At 38.1% G+C, this 19,995-nt stretch overlaps 1 protein-coding gene across 1 annotated transcript in view; it reads right to left on the reverse strand.

The window, feature by feature from the left end:
- LOC122806716 (lysophosphatidic acid receptor 6-like) overlaps positions 1–7,166 on the reverse strand; it is a 115,692-nt gene extending 108,526 nt beyond the window's left edge. The window contains exon 1 of the mRNA XM_044077359.1: positions 7,064–7,166. The gene's annotated coding sequence lies outside the window, so the exon portion shown is untranslated. The remainder of the gene's footprint in view (positions 1–7,063) is intronic.
- Between the last annotated feature and the right edge of the window lie 12,829 nt (positions 7,167–19,995).

Consider the following 19,995-nt stretch of genomic DNA (forward strand, 5'->3'; position numbering starts at 1 on the left):
AATCACTATAAAAACTTCTAAATCTACAAAAAAAAATGCCATGCCATGTAGCAATACTAAAAGTGTTACACAATATTACTTATCAATTGCGTTTGCAGTAGGCAAACATCTCCTTCCCCCGATGTGGAGACAAGCCCCCATACCCTTTCCTCAGCTCACAGCTGTTAAATGATTAGCACGTGTAAGGAAATCAAAATAATTAAATACTGTCAAACACCGTAAGAGACTTGAGCAGGAATTTATAGACAAGTTCCTTAGCATGCGAAGGAGATTTACATGGTTCTTGTCAACGCACAGGACATGATTCATAAACCGTAGCTTTGTAGCCACATGAGAGTTTGCATAGTGCAATATGTATGACTTGCAAGTGACGGCATAGGTACATGCAAATGGCGGTGAACAAGGAGATAAATGGACAATGACATTTAATAAATCACTTAAAAATGTAATTTGTAGTCATCAGCATAAGATGCTTGAGACATGTACATAGAACAATATCAGAGCAGCAGCAAAGATCCATATTTGCCATTGCAACAGCTTGTGTTGAGCAGCACTATATTGCCCTTACTGCTGACTCCCTTAGCTGAGTTGTGCATCCTTGTGGATCTAGGGCTCATAATTGTTACTGACAGTGCCTGACTGGCAACCAGATAGCAAATCTCTATAGAGATGGTGGAGTTATCACGTATCACGTGGAGCTTAATCAGTGTATTTCACCCACGTGCTGAATTGCAATGCATAGTCTTCCTACATCTGTGGATACCATGATATGAGTAACCACTACTGTCCCAGCTTCTACAGCTACAGGCACCTTTCAGCAACCAGATAGGGACACATTAGGTACTTCTCAGGTCTCTGTCTCACAGATACTCAATAATGTCAATACTGTTAAAAAAATCACACCCACTACATACAGCCTAGAAGCTTCCTTAGAAGCTGTGAGAAGTATGGATATTTACTTCAATGCCTAAAGACAACTATTTAGTAATCTCACTAATAATATACATGCATAAAAATGTATGTTCTCCCTACCACTAGTGGTATACATACAAAACAAAGTACATTCTCCCTACCACTAGTGGTACATATACATAACCACCACTTCTCATATATAGTAACATAAATGCTCCCTACCACTAGTGCATGCCTATATTATGCCACAGTCTTCCTTATCAGCACAGACCCCCCCTCACTGTTAAACTAGTAATCATTATGCATTTCCTACTGATTATAATTATCAGCACCATTTGACTGTCATCAACCCCCAACAACCATTCATTGCTACAATCCCAGTCCACTCCTCACCTTTCATTACTACCAAAACACACACACACACACACACATACACACACCTCCCTCCCCCATACAATTACACCCATTCCTCACAACTATACCAAATAACTTTAATTCCCAAACCAAACGCATTTATAAAATTACCAACATTTATTTTCTAGTTCACTCCAGTTATATTCCTACTCCTACTTCAGTCCAATATGGAACAGAACCCTGACCTACCACATCAGCAATCTAACCCTATCCAACACAAGTCCACCTCTACATATTTATTAATCCCCCTGCCTGCAGCTGACCATCAGCTGCCACTAGTTACTGTCCTCATTAACCATGTCTACTGGACCCACCTTTGCCTGCTCTGGACCCAACCCCTGTCTGAGGGTAACAAGGGATCAGGCACGCTGGTGCAGTATCATAGTGTTGCTGAGGAATATGTATTAACCCCTTCCAGCCCTTGGAGGTCTTGCAAGCAAGCTCCACTTTAGAGGATGCATCTACCTCTGAGTAATTGATACACCCACTCTGTAGCATGCCGCTCACCAGCCTTATAACACGCTATATTGTAGCAAGCATAGGCTGCCTCCCTACTGACATTAGCCACTCACCCCTGTCCTGCCCTAACTCAGTCTCTCAGGCACCCATGCCAACAGACAAACACAGGTCATCTGACTCCCAGTAAGGGCTTTATCTCACTGTACAATGTGGCCACTAAGCACATATCTGTATCTTATGCCCTATCCAATGACAGAGGCATCAGGAATAAAATTGATGAAATATACCCCTTTCTCAGTATCACCTCTATTGACCTGGTGACAGTCAAAGCATCTTGTTTTAAAACTCATCTCTTGTCTTCCCAGGATGCAAATGTACCTTTGATGCTGGACTTGGGGATATATCAGGAGGTGTAAGTTTATCCACATTTACACAGCAAATGCTTCCACTAATGCAGAACCCAACTGTCTGTTAACAACGGTACATATATACACAACAACCTCCACATCTTACTAGCAGCAGCCTATCTACCTGTACCTGCCTCTTTTATTAAATTCAAACTGATAATCAATAGCATTATGTCCAAATCTCCTAAATAGAGGACTTCAACTTGAGCTTCTGGGGATCCTCAAGAATGACATGACAGAATTCCTTACAGAATCTGACCTTACCAACTCATACAAGAGCCCACAAAACCAAATGTAAACTCAGTGTCACACAATACCTGCCCTCCTGATTACAAACCAACCTACTCATATTTTCTCCATTACTATTTACCCCCTTAACAACCACAGACCCATAACCTTTACTATACATCATTGTTAAACAGACCCTCAACATAATCTATTTCATATTGAAAACCCCTACTAAATACATCCTTCTGAAATTCTACCTGTCAGCCTTAGACTGGTCACAAGTACTCTCCTCTTAGGACCACTCAGAGGTTGCAGAAACTCTCACACAGTCCTACAGTTACAAGACAAATATTTATCTGTTATTACTAGATTCATTAAACAAAACAAAGTTAGCTGCTCAAGAAAGAAAAAAATGGCTTCTAAAACTATGTGATGAAACCTGACAAACCTCGAAAAGAAACTCCACCCAAAAGAACAGAAACCATTTCACATCTCTCCATAATCTAGCAAAACAATCAGAAGACACAAAACCAAATTCAACAAATCCAAACAATTTGCCTTTTTATGTTCATCAAAACACTTCTGGCAGGAAGTAAACCTCCACATGAGCTGTAAAAAAAGAAAAACAACCCAAAACACCATACTGTGCACACAAAGGCCACTACACCACTGACTTTCTACATGAATTTAGCAACCCCCCCTTCCTTCCTTCCCAGCCTCAGCCATCTCTCAGCAGCCATCATGTTTCATTTCACACTTTTACTTTAATCGGATCAAATCAGAAGAAATCAAACTATTTCTTGAAAAAATCCTACTTGATGCTCCCTCTGGTTCAATTAACCTGTGCCTCTGGTTCATTTATCACTGCAGAGAATATATAACTCACCCTCTGCTACATAACTACATCTTTTGCCTCAGCACAAACTCATTTCCAAAATTATAGAAAAATACCACTGTAAGAACGCTATCAAAGCAACCCAAACCCTCAAAAGCTTCCCACTTTTGCCCCATCTTCTCTCCACTCAAACTTGAAAAAAAAATTATATGTAACAACTCTCCTCATATTTACAGCAATACTGCCTCATGTCTCTAAAACAGCATGGCTTCTGGTCAGACAAAAGCACAATGACAGCTGTCTGGACACTAACCAGTGTCACCCTACCTAACATGGGTAAGGGCAACCTTATTGGTATTCATTTTATTGATATAACTCTTGCATTTGATAAAGTTGACCACTTTATTCTCCCAAATCATATGATAAAAATTGGGCTTAGCCCTAAAGCAGGATGGCTCTACAACTTCCTCATAAATAGATCCCATAGAGTGAGGAATAGACCTTCCTATTCATAGGTTCATAGGTTGGTATTAGGCTATCGGCCCTAAGGCCTATACAAGCCTAGCCATAACAATTCCCTGGATATTTCTTCCCACAATATTTACTTCCCTGGACCCCTATCTAGCAGGGTGACTGACATGATCCCCGGGGTGAATTTCCTATCTCCCATCCCATGTCTTTGGAATGTGGGAGGAAACTGGAGCACCCAAAGGAAACTTACATGAGCACAGGGTAGACATGCAGACTCCACACAGAAGGCACTCTAACCAAGAATCAAACCAGGGGAACCTCTTGCTGTGAGATGACAATGTTATCCTCTGTGCCACTGTGCCTCCCTTTGTACCATGTAATCGATCCCAACAGTAGACAGTATGTATATTCTTCATCTTTTGATAGGGACATGTGTAACCCCTTCCCAAAAAAAAAAAAGTGTATTGACAGTATGTGAGTTTATACATTATGATATTATAGCAGACGGGACTTTTTGACACGGGATAGCCCATGACAGTCTGCTGATATCACATAGTAAAGCCTGCACCCCTACCCAACATGTTTTAACTACCGTTACATTTATTAAAACATGTAAGCAAATGGTAAACCAGTACTTATGAGCAAATGTCAGAATATCAAGTCAAAAAAGTTTGAGCACTCAAAATATCAAACCACAAAATAAAACAAAAAAGTATATTAATTCACCTTGCAACCATGCCATATCATTTTCACCACCACCACCAGCACCCCCACCCTCTCCCAGTATATCTGACAGCATACCATGTGTCACAGTAACTCCTGTGGCTACTGTGTCCTGTCACTCTCAGGCACCCCCCCCCCATATAGCTGACAACATGCCATGTGTCACAGTAACTCACCCGGCCTCTGTGCCCTGTTATTTCCAAGCACCCTCCAGTACATCTTACAAATAATTTGTCAGGGTAACTCTTCTAGCCCCTGTACCCTGTCAGTCTCAGACACCCCCCCAGTACAACTGACAATATACTGTGTGTCACAGTAACTCACCTGTCCACTATACCCTATCATTCTCAGCCACCACCAGTTACTCAGCACAATCTTCCTGCTCACTGCTCCATCTATCCTGCTGTCCTTATTACCACCTCCCCAACCCCCACAACAGTTCACTGCCTTCTCATACCTCCATAAAAACAGATGTGAAGAATCCATTGCATTTAAATGTCTCTATATGCTCTCTGGCCACCTCCTACCCTTTGCACCATTTACAACAGTAGCATTTCAGGCATAAATCCTATTCTGCTCGACAGTATATCTGAAGACCTTGCATTCCCACTGATGACCACAAGTCTCTTGTACTCCCTCAGCTATATTTGAACGTGGCTATTTATTCTTGTCTGAAGAGTTTACCCAGTTTTGAGAAATTATATGAACATAATAAGTTGTACCTATTAAAACAGAACAGAAAGTAAAAATATATAACAAAAACTGAAGAGAAGTTTGATAGCTGTAGCAACTATTATGAGAGAAATGCACATGCTCATTTGCACTAGTCCCCATACCCCACAACCTCTTAGAGTAAGAAATCTGGACAAAGCCAGAAATAATAGGGGGATAAAGGCCAAAAAACGAGGAACAATGTTTAAATATACTGCTCTTACAAACTTAGAAAATTGATGGAATAGCACGTTTTGCATTGACATACATTTTCTGAAGGTATGAAATCTGCAAATCAAACATATGTCATTATTTTCTGACTCCTTTCCTCAATGATATGTTGATGATTTGTCAGAAAACCACAGTTTTACGAGATACAGACCAAAATTATGAAGCAAAAATCTGGACATTCTAAGAAAACCTGTACAACTGAGAGGTATGCTAGTCACTGCCTCCATGCATTATGCACCTATAAGGACTCTTCATGTAAAACCTAAGTAGTATTTTGGCCTTCAGGCAGATGCTTGCTGTTATCTGTAGTAATTGTTATTCTGTCTGTAGCAGATGCATATTACACTGTGAACACATGATCTATCATGATGTGATCTGTCTGCTGATTTTGTTTCATCCCTGTATATGCAGGCCTCAGTCAATTGGACTTCTTTGGTTTGTTTTACATCTTAACCAGATTACCCTAACTGTACTTTCAGCTGCTGCTGTTGTTTGTACACTTTCCTGTTTGTGATTGATAATATGAATGTTTTACTGATTGTACTTACCTAGTAAAGTAAGACAATTGGGAGAAATACAGAATTCTTTAGACCACTTCACTATATCACAAAATGTTAAATACCAAATTCCTGAAGGGAACACAGTTAACTATTACAGACTGACATTGTCACAGCAACAAACCTCAAAGTCGATATTTATTCGTGGGGAGGGGAGTCTCCCCTGCATCACATACACGTGATGATTGTGCCCCCACATGTGTGCTACTTACCTACTCTCATTCAGAGGTTTCAGAGCCTTGAGCATTATTGCAATAACTGGTTTCATACAAACCTAATTATTGCTCTGATCTATGAAAGTATGCTACCATGGGGTGTGAATAATTAACTAGCAAGAGCTATAAGGAGTGTGGTGGCAATGGGAAGGACAGCATCCCAGCATATACACTGTCCTACATACATACGCCTTATAAACTACGTTTTCAGCCTCAAATCCAATTTTTTAAGCATGATCAGTTTCAGGATTCTTAGATCAGGCTTTGGTGATTCGGTAAAGTGAATTGGGGGTTCTATAGCTTATGCAAACAGGTAAGTGTTACTGCTTGCCCACCATCGCAGCAGCTCTGTAGCACACCTGTTTAATAAAATGAACCACAGCAAGAAATGAAGACTTTCTAATAGCCTCAGAGCATTACTTTCTAGTCATACTAAGCGTTTTTAGAGAAATACTACTTACAACATGCAGGAAAAATGTGAGACCCAGTAAAGAATTATTGCCAAGTTCCAGTCACTCCCATCAACAGATTCTCTCATTCCAGGTCTAGAGATCCAGGTACTAGAACACCTCTTAGATCTAGTGGTTACAAATCTTTTATTTACTTGTTTAATTTACATTTTGTTGACTAGGTTAGCCCTGCTGGATACCAAATGTTTTAAGAGACAACCCCAGAAGGAAAGCTCCATTATGTAACAAGCAACTACAACAGTAACACATTTAACACTGGATGATCATGCACAAAATTGTGAAGTAGGAGCATCGCACGTGACATACAAGACACAAAATCATATTCTACAGTAAAGGTCCCATATGTAGAATGGGCAGAAAACACATATTTTCAAAGATATCATGCAGTCAACAAAGTTTTGAAAGGCTAGCAAAATATTTTCAGTCTTACCTGAGTTGAAGATCTTTATTAGTAATGGTAATTTATTTTTCCTTTCATATGTGGATCTGTTCCTCCAGTACTCCCAAGAAATAGCTATAAAGTTTTCACAACTGCTGTCTCAAATGTCTTTTGTCTTCCTTCCCCTCCCCCCTCCACCCTACTGTGTAGGTCATTTCATTGTGAAATTCCACTGACACTGCAGTGAGATAAGTACAGGTCTGAAAGTAAATGTTAACCCTTGCGAATTGCACTTCATAGCAGATGTTTTAAGAGAACATTCTGCTTTACTTGTATGCATTATCTGCAGATGTATGCGCAGGCTTGAATTACAAAGGCAGCCGCCCGACAAAATGTAGCAAAATCAACAAGCTGAATGCTCTGCATGCTGCATGGGGGGTGCGGAACCTCCCAAAGTGTAGCAGTGTTAATCTTGCATGAAAGCCATGTTTGGACCAAAGCTGAGAAGAACATGGAAGATATAAAGTCCAGCAAATAAGTTTATAAAGTAAGAGTGCAGCCAGACATAATCCGTGCATACCACAATGTACACTTTTTAAAAGTATTTTATTTTGTTCACTGGGATGCGAAGGATTTAAATAAAAATTGCACATTTGCATTTTATTTTCTTGTTTTATATTTTGTTAATTTTCCCCTCTCTGCTTGATTGAATAGACATTGTTGTTCAAGCTTCTCTTGTCAGTTTTTTTTTCAAGCACTGAATATTCATTCACTATTTATTTTATTTGTCATTTGTTAACAAGGTTGGTCCAACTGAGACAAAAGCCTGTTGTCAGTGGAGACCCAAGGGGAAAAGCAAAAATTACAAGACATTAACATACATGAAATTAAAAAAAACAAGGAAAAAAATACATAGTTATATCACACATTCATAAAGCAGGAAAACTTACATAGTTACATTGTTGTACATATTTACAATAACAGAAGTTGCATGTAAAGTATACACAAGGATAAAATGAAAAAATCAGAGTATGTCATTTACTACAGAGAACAGGTCTAGATTGATAGTGAAAACACATTACTGTTGCTACAAACAGAGAGTACAGGAAGCAGAAGGCTGAAAGTTTTGGAGTAGAGAGGGGTATACAGAGGGAGGGATTAAGTAGACGGCTGAAAGATATTGAGTATAGAGGGGGAATGGGGGGGGTTAAGGAGGGTCCTGGCATGGGCAGGAGCTAGCATTTAGTAGGTAGTTTTTGAGTTCAATTCTGAAAGTGGGTTGTAGATTTGATGTTACCAATATTGGGTGGGAGATTGTTCTAGAGTTGAGATACTGTGATTTTATAAAGTAGTTTGCCAATGTTTTTGTTGGTTTTGTAAATATTAATGAGGTGTCGATCAGAGCTGCGTAAAGTTCGAGAGGGGGTGTAGAGGGATATGAAAGGGGAGAGAAATGGACAGACTAAGGGTTTGTTTAGTAAGGTGTGAGTGAATTGTAGTTGGGAAAGAAGAAGTTGGAAGAACTGAAGCCAATGAAGTTGTTTTAAAGCAAGGCAGTGATGGGATTTGTATGGTTGATTGCTGGCAAATTGATCTATGTTGTTATAGGTTTGTTCTAGTATGGCTGTTAAGGTTGATTGCAGAGATGTAGGTTTTGGTGAGGCATACAAAAGACAAGGTAGGAGGAAAGCCTGTGCCAGAGAGGGTTTGGCTTTATAGGCTAGGAATTTTCTGTTTATATAGAATAGGCCCATTTTTTGATTTGTCTTTTTAATACAGTGTTGAATGTGGTAGTTACCATGACCCGTGCCCTAACCCTAAGGTCTGTGACTGCTAGCCCGTTTGGTCTAGCGGGTTCATGAAAGTGCACTTTCGTGTTAGTGTGGGTGTACTTTTGAAGTTTGAAGTAGTGAACTTTCGTTCTTCAAAAGTACACCCGTTTAAATATGGAATGCAAAAAATGAAGAAACAGTCAGACGCTTCATTACCTATAGAAGATGAAATGTCATTTTTTGTACTACACAACGGAACTACAGTTAAATGCACGCGTTCAGTCAGTCACCTGCAGAGTTATTTCTTTGTAGATATATAAGACTAAAAATTATCTAATTGAGCCAAATCTAAAGGTAACTGTGAGATAAAAACGTGCTTCCAGAAGTCTTAATGTGATAAACATGCATACAGATTGTGTAATGAAGCAGACTCAGTGTCTTATTATAGCCATATGCACCCCCCTTCCCACTGTGTGTCTCTGAATCTGACATAGAACCACTGAGCTGACCATTACAGTAATATGTAAATGGTAGCTCTGAGGAATGTCCAGTTTTGAACTACAGTTACACACGGTGAACATTAGTGTGCCTATGCTGCCTAATTTTCAGGGAAGAAGGAGGAAGTGTGACTGTTTCATATGTCCTTGAACCCACTGTCTGTATTCCTGTCACTTTGTGGGAAGGGTTGTTTCTGTCACACAGCTCTTGCTAGACCGTCTGATACTCTGAGACACACTAGTACAAGTCCCAGAATGATGAGGCTGAATGACAAAAATGTAGGCTTACATATACTAAATCCAAGATTGCCAGTCCTCTGAATATTCCCCTTTTTCCAAGGTATGTCAGTCTTGGAGTTGAGACACACACACACACACACACACAGCTATATATATATATATATATATATATATATATATATATATATATATATATATATATATATATATGCCCATATTGCAGAATGCAGAGGGCTTGCTTTCCTGCAAAAACATCATTAAAGGAGAACGTTTGACATTCACAGTTTTCCTTTATTTTAGGCTTTTTTTCACAATTCTGAGGCTCACACTTTCAAGTCTCAGAACTGCAGTAAGGAGCTCAAAAATGCTACTGTCATGAGCCATCCCTGTACAAGCGTACACAGTTGCATAATATGTGCTTATTCTACTGTCCCTCTTTAAAACATTGCCCAAATGCAAAAACAAAAAGTAGGCACTAGCAGAGCTGGGGAAACCAATGAATTACTGCAAATACTGAAAGCAGTAAAAGACATTTTATTCACACCACGTTTTAAAACCAGTAAATGCCAAAGCAGAAGAATAGAACAGTAAATTAAGCGCTTTTGCCTCTGTTTATTCAGAGACTTCATCGGAATGCCCTATCTAACAGTTTCAATTACTTTTATACATCCATAATTAATTACATAATTAAATACATGCTCCCTAATTACCACAACAAACCAGTTAACACACACAACCCATTATACATATGTATATGTACATATTAAAATGTATTACCATATTGTGTCACACTAGAACTTCCTTTATATAAATATATTGCCCAAATGCATCTTCCCTACCATCTTCATGCCTTTGATATTCTTGAAAGGAGAGAGAGGACAGCTTTGTTGGGTGACCTTACTAAAACAAAAGGGTGCAGAAAGCTGTGTAGTCATCAATAAATTTTTCCACTTTCTATGAGTATTAAAAACTAGCATACCATTTGGAAACCTTACTCCAAAATTCTATTTCAACCATAATTAGGCAAAAGAAAAAAAATAAACCATACTCTCTGCAAGTACTAAAAATGAACACTTACCTCCCAAAAAACACCATAATGGTACCTATACATCATAAATACTACTCATATATTTTAATTGCCTACATCCAGTAAAAAAAAATAGCAATTAGCCAGTTAGAAAATGTCATTACCATCAAAAATGGACCTGATCCTACATGACTAAGTAGATTAAACTTCCCAGGACACTACAGAACAAAACTAACAAATGCTGATACAGCACACACTGCCCTACAAGACCTTAAAATGATCTCAGTTACAATAGGAAATCACCCACAACACAGCCCATTTATAAGAAGCTGTGTAAACTGCCTAAACCCCTATTATATAGATGCCTTAAGTAAAGAACGTCACTTATAGCACCCCATTGAAAATAATGGGAAGCAACACTTGAAACTAAAACAATTAATTACAAGATAAATAGGGGAAGTTCCAATTAAAGAACTCATCGGAACAAAATCTAGCCCCTTCTCTAATCTTACAAGATATTTTAAGTACCATACTACTGACTCCCATATATTCCAAAGATATCTATCTATATATTTTCATGAATCCCATTACATATTGTTTCTGAATTACTGTTAGCTGAAATGTAGAAATACCATAAAACTGAAAGAAGAACAGGAATAGAATATCTGACGTTATTAGGTTCTCTGTTAAACAAACAAAACAAAATACTATTCATTTTGTAGAGTAGCTGCATACTGGCTTTTCTTCTTCTGGCTTTTTCCCAGTTAGAGGTCGCCACAGCGGATCACCTTGTCCGCACATTAATTGGCAGTGGAGTTTTACGGTGTCGAGTTGCCAGCCCGGCGCCCAACCTTCCACAGAAGGCACACTCACATGCACACCTAGGGCCAATTTAGAGTGTCCAATCCACCTGCAGCATGTCTTTGGGATGTGGGAGGAAACCAGAGCACCCGGAGGAAACCCACGCGACCACAGGGAGGACATGCAGACTCCACACAGAAGGCACCCCAGCCGAGGATCGAACCGGGGAACCTCTTGCTGTGAGGCGGCAATGCTAACCACTGCACCACTGTGGCCGCCCTAGCTGCATATTGGCTTTTAATACCTATATATAGTGCACTACTGTTTTTCTAATGTGAAAAATTATGTTTTTGATTATTTTCCCATCTGCAAAACAGCTAGTTGGTATCTGCACATTAAATGTCAGTTTTTATAGATAATGATATCCTGAATGATGGTCCTGCTCAAAATAATCTATCCCTTTTTACTTTAAAGTTACTTGTGTTTGTTAGTCAAGGAAAAAGGGGGTGATTTTCTCCATAGTTCGACCATTTACAAGATAGTAGTAGATAATCATAAATAAACTATTAGTTATTTCATGGGTATGTCACATAAAGCAAGTTTTAGGCTCACTGGAGCCTGTTGCATTTTTCACTTTTAAAGTAATTCATATTTGTTTGGTGAAATGTGATTAAAATTAAGCCTTTCTTTACTACTTTATAATAACTTTAAAAGTATGTTTTAAGTTCTACTCCACTTATACACAAAATTGTGTTGTAGTGAACATCTATCATTTTTGTTTAGTTTTAAAGTTATGTGAATTTTTTTAAAAGTGCCTTTATTGGATTATCACTTGTGACATAGGCAAACTTACATTTATATAAAAGTAATCAAACAATATTAACAAGTTCACATTTACAAACATTATACATCACATATATTGTTCTATGCAGTATAATCAAAACAACATTACATAAATTGTTCAATTCCTGCTTTCTCTAAGTCTCATTCCTCCTCCAATGTATGTTCTGCATGTATTGTTCCCACAATGTCCACTTTTTCTATGTCATTTATTCCTACCCTTTTCTAAAGAACCCACTTCCTGTTCCGTTATTTCTGTTACAATGTTCACTACAAGTATAGCTCATTTGACTTTGATTTCCATTTTCTAGTAATTGCTTTTTAGGCAGCCAAAATAATTAAACTTAACAAGGCCTTACTATGTCTAGGAAATTCAGATCCTGTATCCCAGCTGAAATATAGTTTCCTTAGTTACACTCATTTGCTTACCCAGTACTCCTTACAGAGTACTCTGTGGGGAATTTTTAGTCTGCTAATTCTTATAGTCCAAGAACATACACTCCTAGGTACATTTTTCTTCCCTACTACACCTCCAACATTTGCCATATACTTGAGGAAAAATTCTTTGGAGTCTGCTTGGGGAATAAAAGTATCTATGCAAACACTTCCAGACAAAAATTATACATCTTCTAGATTTTGTTGCATATGTGGGAGGCATACATATGTCTTCCCATTGTTTCATTGTGAATTGCTTAGCAATTCTCTCTTCCCAATCTTTTCTGACCTCATCTGATTCAGTTCTATAGTTAACATGCAATATTTTATATGTCATACTAATTATCCCTTTTATAACTTCAGCTTCTATTCTTGGTTCAACTAAAATTTCAACCAATGCAGGTCTTTCGTTTAGGAATTCACTATCCCTTTCTCTTTGCCTGTACTTTGATATCAATCCCAGATAGGGAAGACAATGTCTAGCCTGCAATCCAAATGTCTTCCCATTCTATTACCTTTCCTCTCTAATTATTTGTTCCCAACACATTAGTTCCTTTGCCAGCTTCCTGCAGTAAATTCCAGCCCACTCTTGCCTATTCACTGTACCCCTAATTGTGGTCATCCCTATCAGCAGAATCTCCTTTCTCCATTCCTATGTTGGCTTAGTTCTTAGTATACTTTCTGAATATATACTTCCGGTTTAATTTCTTCAAGTCTTTTGTGTTTCTAATACCATGACAGGAATGGACCCTTTATAATACTCTGTATAACTGTTGTTATTCTCCTAATAATCTGTGTCCAAAATCCCACTCTTTCCTTATTTCCTGAATTAGCCCCCCACCCTGCTTCAACATCATCCCTTTCCACTTTGAATTTTAGCTTTCTGCTTTTGTTATGTATAAGAGGCTTAACTGTGTAGCTTTAAAATATCCCTTCCAATTAGGTAATCCTAAATGTCCCTGTTGCATTGGGAGTATCAACTTACCCCTCTTGATTCTTGCCCTTTTCCCTCCCAGATAAAATTCTTCAACTTTTTATTAATTGATATCCACAACTTCTCTGGTTAATAAAAATATGTCGGACCTGTATTTAAAACTAAAGGAACTAAAAACATTTTTTACTGCTTGTATCTTGCTATCCATATCCATAGGCAAGAGATTCCAGTTTCTCGTTTTTTTGTATTATCTTTTGTTTAGTCGCTTCCCACATATCCATTGCTGCCATAACATAATCCTTTTTAATCCATACCCCTAAATTATTGATTTGATCATGTCCCCATAAATGTGTGTATTGCTGAATCGATTCATGTGTCGGTACATAGTTTATAGCTATAACCTTTGTTCAGTCTTCATTAATTTTATATCCAGATGAAACTGAAACTGTCTCAGAATATTCCACAACACCGAGAAATCATGTTCTGGTTCCATCAGGTACAAAATAATATCATCTGCAAATAAAGCCATATTTTATTGAACACCGTACCAATTATAGCCCTGAATTTCTGAGTTCTGTATTTTCTTTATCAATGGTACATTTAGGTGAATGTTATAATTTTTACTGTTATTCATTGTTTTGTTTTGTTGTGCTGTGTTCATGAAAACTGGCATGTTTACTGGCTGAATGAAGAGTATAAACAAAAACATGATGGAACCATAGCAGCTGCCACTATTCATTGTTTTGTTTTTTGTTGTGTTCATAGAAGCTGGCATGTATACTGACTGGAAGCTGAGTGTGAGCCAAAACATGGTGAAACCATAACAGCTGCCATTTTAGAGGCAGCAGCTGATGCTGAGTACTCCACCAATCAGGCAGCAGTTACCTAACTTGTAACTGTATGGTGGCTCCTTCTTCAACAGCTCAGCGATTGTCTTTCAGACAAGCTACAGTGGAAATAAATTAGTTATGTCAACTCCAGTATAAGTTATTTACATTCTTGAGTGCTGGTGGTTCTAAAATATACAAACTACTGTTAATAATTAGGACATGCTGGTTTTATGTGTATTAATTTTCTAAACCACAGATCCTGATGAGTTTTGTGGTGGAAGCAAGTTCTGCAGGGTAGACTTCCCCTTCCCCTACTGCAATCTCCCTCTGAACCAGGTAAATGCTTAGTTGTTTTCAAGCTAGCTACGCAATATTGATATAATCTCTTCAGTGTGCCTTGAGTGTTCCTTGGGGCCTCCTCCCAGGGTACTGAAGCTGGTCCACCTCCCATGAGATGAGTTAAAACATAGAAGATATTTCAGCACATTAAACAGTACATAGCAAAAACTTATTTACAAAATACAGGACAAGATTTTCACGAAGTATAACTTAAGTGTTTTCCTGGTTTAAATTTCCTGCCTATATTTAGACTTAGGAACATTATAATTTCTTTCCTGCTTATATTTGCCCTTAGAAAAGAAATCAGTATAGATGAAGAGTTAAGGAGATATTAGTAGCATAGTTGGAAGCTAGTTAGTGTTATTGCATGGGTATAGCCAGTGCGTCCTAAGGAATATTTTCAGTTGTTGTGTAAACAGGGTAGGGAAGGAAGAGAAGTAAGTTCACTAGGTAGAAGGTTCCAGCTTTTTCCGGTTGTGTTAGAGAACAGGGAGTTGCCTGCCATGTTGTTAGACTTACTTATGCTGATCAGTAGTTTGTTTGATGAGTGTAAGGTATTAAGATTTTTATAGGGGGTTATGAGGTTTGTGAGTATTGGAGTATTGTTAGGCTGGTTGAGGATTTTATGGTCAATAGTAAGTTGGTTAAATTGAAGCTGGTTTTGTAGTTCAAGCCATCCTAGCTGTTTTAGATTCTGACAGTGGTGAGTTTTGAAGGGATTTCCAGTGGTAAATCTGACAATGTTATTATATGAGCTAGCTAGTTTGAGAAGATTATTTTTAGTCAGGTTAGTATATATATAGGTGAGGCATAGAGAAGTGTGGAGATTAGATGGGAGAGGGCAATAGTAGTTCTTGCTACTGGAGTTAGAAAAGGTTTGATCCTGTATAGGGAGCCCATTTTTCTGTTAACTGTTTTTATTGTGTTATTAATATGAGTGTCAAAGTTAAGGTCATTGTCTATTGTAATACCTAGGAGTTTGGTTGTAGAGTCAGGGGATATGAGGGTACCATTATTAGAAGTGACTGAGAATTCTATTGGCATGGTCTTACAGGTAGGAGTAAAGAGCAGGAGCTTCGTTTTTTTGGGATTCAAGAGGATACAATATTTTAAGAACCATGATTCCACTAAATTAAATACATTCTGAGTTAAGGATTGCAGTTCAGGTGAAGATTTAGCTGTGTAGATTAATGTAGAATCATCTACACATTGTATACAGGTAGCTAGAGGAATAGTTAAATACAGATAATTTATAAAAATGGAGAATAAGAGAGGACCTAGAATGGAGCCTTGGGGGACACCCATTGATACTGGCAGGTGGGATGATAGGTTATTCTCCCAGAAAACAGCTTGTTGCCTATTGCTAGGGTAGGAACTGAACCATTTTACTGCCAGTGTATCAAGAGAGAGTGACTTGAGAATATTCATAAGCAATGTATGGTTTACCATATCGAAAGCTTTTGAAAGATCAATAAATAGAGCTGAGGAGAGAAGATTGTAGTTACGGTTTCTGTTAATGGTGTCAGTGAAGGATAAGAGGGCAGTAGTGGTACTATCAAATGGCCTAAAGCCATGTTGGCTCTTAGCCAGTATATTGTGTTGAGTTAAGTGGTATAGTAGCTGATGATGAATGCATTTTTCCATTACTTTAGCTAGGGGGATAGTTAAAATATTCATTAGAGTTACCACCTTTATGTAGGGGGATAATGTGTGAGATTTTCCAGATGGCTGGGAAGGTTCCCTCATTAATAGTTCTGTTTATCAAGATGGATATAGGATAAGCTACTGCTTTAGCTGCTTTTTGAAAGTATTCAGCTGGGATCTGGTCCGCTAAAGGAGTACAAGGCTTCAGTCTTTGAATGAGTTTGTAAATGAAATTAGTTGAAATGGGTTGCAGTAGGAATTTAGGAAGAGAGCTAGAAGCTGGGGTAAGAAGGCTGGAGCTATCAGAGGATAGCTGACTGGCTAGTGATTGAATAGCTTCCATAAAGAAGGTATTAAAGGCATTTGCAGTTTGGTTGGGAGTCTCATGGTTGGCACCTGTTGGGGTTGGAGTACTGGAGTGACCTGGGTGTAGGAGTCTATTGATACTAGCCCAGAATGTTTGAGGATTATTTTGGTGTGTTTGCTGCATATTGCAGTAACAGTTTCTTTTGTCTGAGAGTATTGCTTTTTTTTGTCACATTCCTCATATGTCTAAATGTTTGCTGATCCAATGTGCTTTTGGTTGTTCGCCATCTAGACCAGGCTTTATTTCTGAGTAGGATTTTATGCCTTGTTTCTTGAGAAAGCCAAGGGGCTGGTTTTGATCTAGTCCTGATGGTATGCTTGAGTGCATGCTGGTCAAGGATATCTAGGAATTTGGAGTTAAAATATTTGACAGCCTCTTCAAGTGGAAGGGTTTTTAGGGGAGACCAATTGCAAGTGCTAAGTTCACTCTGCAATAGTTTTTGGTTAACTGAAGTATACCATCCTGTCCATTTTTCAAAAGGAGATCAACACCCCAGTTTAGAAATTCAGAGGTATTGTCCCTGCCTTCCATGCAGCATTGAATAAGGACATTAGCCATGACACCCCATCAGCATCCATCATGTTTAACATTTCTGACCGGATTTCATCCACTTCCACAGCCTTACTACTCTAAAGCTATTAAGTACCAAACTGGCCTCATATATTGAAATTAATTCAATCTCACCAGTTGCTACTGGGTCTACTCTGTCAAAGGAAGGCATGTCCACTAGATTCAGACCTTCTACTTCTCAGCAATGTGGTGATCTAAGGTCAACATTCTCCATTCTTGCTGAAAACAATCTGGAAATGTTCCACCCACCCTCTCCTGAATTATCGAATGCTTTGCCAGAACCTCTTTGGGGCAATCCATAGTCATTCTCTGTGGCCTCACCAAACTCCTCCTATGTCCAGGCCTTTGTTTCAATGACTCTCATAGCTGGTGCTTCCCTGACCTGGATTTCTGGTGTAGTTCTGACTGAGGTACCTTCTGTGGAGCTGCACACTTTTCTTTTGTTTCTTTGGGTTTCCTATAGGGAATACTGTTACTCCCACACTGCATAGACATGTTGGATAGTATATATGCACATCCAGTAGTCTCTGGATGTGCATATACATGAACAAGAAAGTATGACTATGACTTCTGACCTTGAATTGGATGAAGTGTGTGTGTGTGTGTGTGTGTGTGTGTGTGTGTGTGTGTGTGTGTGTGTGTGTGTGTGTGTGTGTGTGTGTGTGTGTGTGTGTGTGTGTGTGTGTGTGTGTGTGTGTAAATACCAATATTCCACAGTGAATAAACCAAAGGTATGATCAGAAAATACAAATGAACATTTGTCAATGTTAGTTATTTTTGCAAAGGGAAAGACCCCCCTCAATCTTTTTCTTTTTTTAATTCCCATTCAGTGTAAGAATTGCCTTGTTTTTCCCATGCACTTTTAAATTCTGTCACTATTTCTCATACAATCATAAATCCAGGAAGCTGTAGGAAAGGTGTTCCAATCACTCACCACACTTAACCATAAAAAATACTCTCTTATAACTCCCACCTTGAATCTTTAAATTAGGTCAGCTTATTCTTATATACCCCTGTTTGTTTTTGTTTTCTTGCATGTGCACCCACTTAGACACTGTGAATTTCCCTGAGATACTGAAACAAGCAGTATAGTCCAAAACCGGGGGGAAAAACAGGAAAAAAAGCATCTTTATCTTGTCCTGATTTTCTTTTCCCAGTTTATAAACATCCCATTCCTTATACTGTTAACTAAGTTACAGATGTATAACAAGCCCATTCACTATTCCATTAAATTATCCAATGTACCCTGAGAATAACTCAATACCCCCATTAACTATTGTATCAATTATCTAAGTTACACAGAATGCCAGGATTTTTGCCTCATATTTTTAGCCTGCTTCTCACAAAATGCATGGTTACCTGGCAAGTCATTGAGGACTAAGTCAGTAAATAATGACAGACATTTGAATTTCAGACTTCATAGCTTTCAGAAAATGCATGCTAATATAGAACTTTTTATTCTAGCAAAGTTTGCAAGAGTATTGTTTAAAATGTGTCCCTGATTTTGGGTCTTTGTCCCCGCCATTAATTATGGCTTTGTCCAGAATTCTTGTACTAAGAGTTTGAAAAGTATGTTTTGTGGCAGATGTGCAATCATTGTAAAGCAAAAGGTGCATGCTAGTGATAAATACTATAAAACAATAAAAACATAAGACATAAGAAGAAATATGAGCTTGTAAATGAAAACAGTTCCATTATTCTTTCACACAATGCTTATATTGTCTTTGCAACTACATTTGCCAGTAAGCACAGCATGTGCTACTGATTGTTTGATATTCTTTAGGTGATCTGTAATTATGGTTTTCCATTATTGCAAAACACAGTTTGGAAGTTTACTCTTACTAATTCTTCTTCATGAATAGCTTATTAATTTAATAGTGCATGCTGACCTGCGTACAAACTAATCTCTTTATCTTCTTAGTGTGCCTTGAGGTGGTTAGTGCAGGATCTGAACCTGCAGTGTATAGTGGTGATTCCTGAACAGGGGGATTCAGTAACTTTCCCTGCATAATCAGCCTGGGGTAACTACGTCTGGTTACACTCAAGCCACAGTAAACATTACATGCTGTTAGATATACTACAAACTTGATGCTGTCTAGTTAATTTAATAGACGTTCAGTGGTATATCATTTGTTCCAGCGAAAGTCCAGTGCATCTGGAGACAAAATACATCTTGGAACAGGTTGAAGAAGTGAGAAAACCCAACCCATTTCTTAGTTTCCTCCCTCTCAACATGGTTAGAAAAAGGTAGGGCTACTTGGATATGGAGAATACTATATAAAATTTGATATCTGCTTACTTTTTATGAACATTACCAAACTAATATCCCAGTATAGGGGAAGTTAGAACAAACCTCTAAAGGTCTGTATACCATACATGTATTATTTATTTATTTTTTTATTTTATTGACATTTAATTACTGGGAATGTCCAACTGGGTCGATGCCATTATTAAGTGGAGGCTTAGGGAAAAAAGCTCCAAAGTATTACAAAAAGAATTTTGAGAACAATAATTTTTATAAGCTTAAAAAAAATACAAAAACACCTACAGTTTAAATAACTAGAGCATGGTGCAACAAAATTGGTTAAAACAGATACAATTTATATGACAATAATTTAATATTTTGAGAAAATGTTAGCCAATTTAGAGAAATTAAAGGTAAGTTAGTATAATATGAATAGTGATTG

The sequence above is a fragment of the Protopterus annectens genome, chromosome 7.part0 (assembly GCF_019279795.1).
Source record: "Protopterus annectens isolate FY-2018-M chromosome 7.part0, PAN1.0, whole genome shotgun sequence".
Lineage (NCBI taxonomy): Eukaryota > Metazoa > Chordata > Ceratodontiformes > Protopteridae > Protopterus > Protopterus annectens.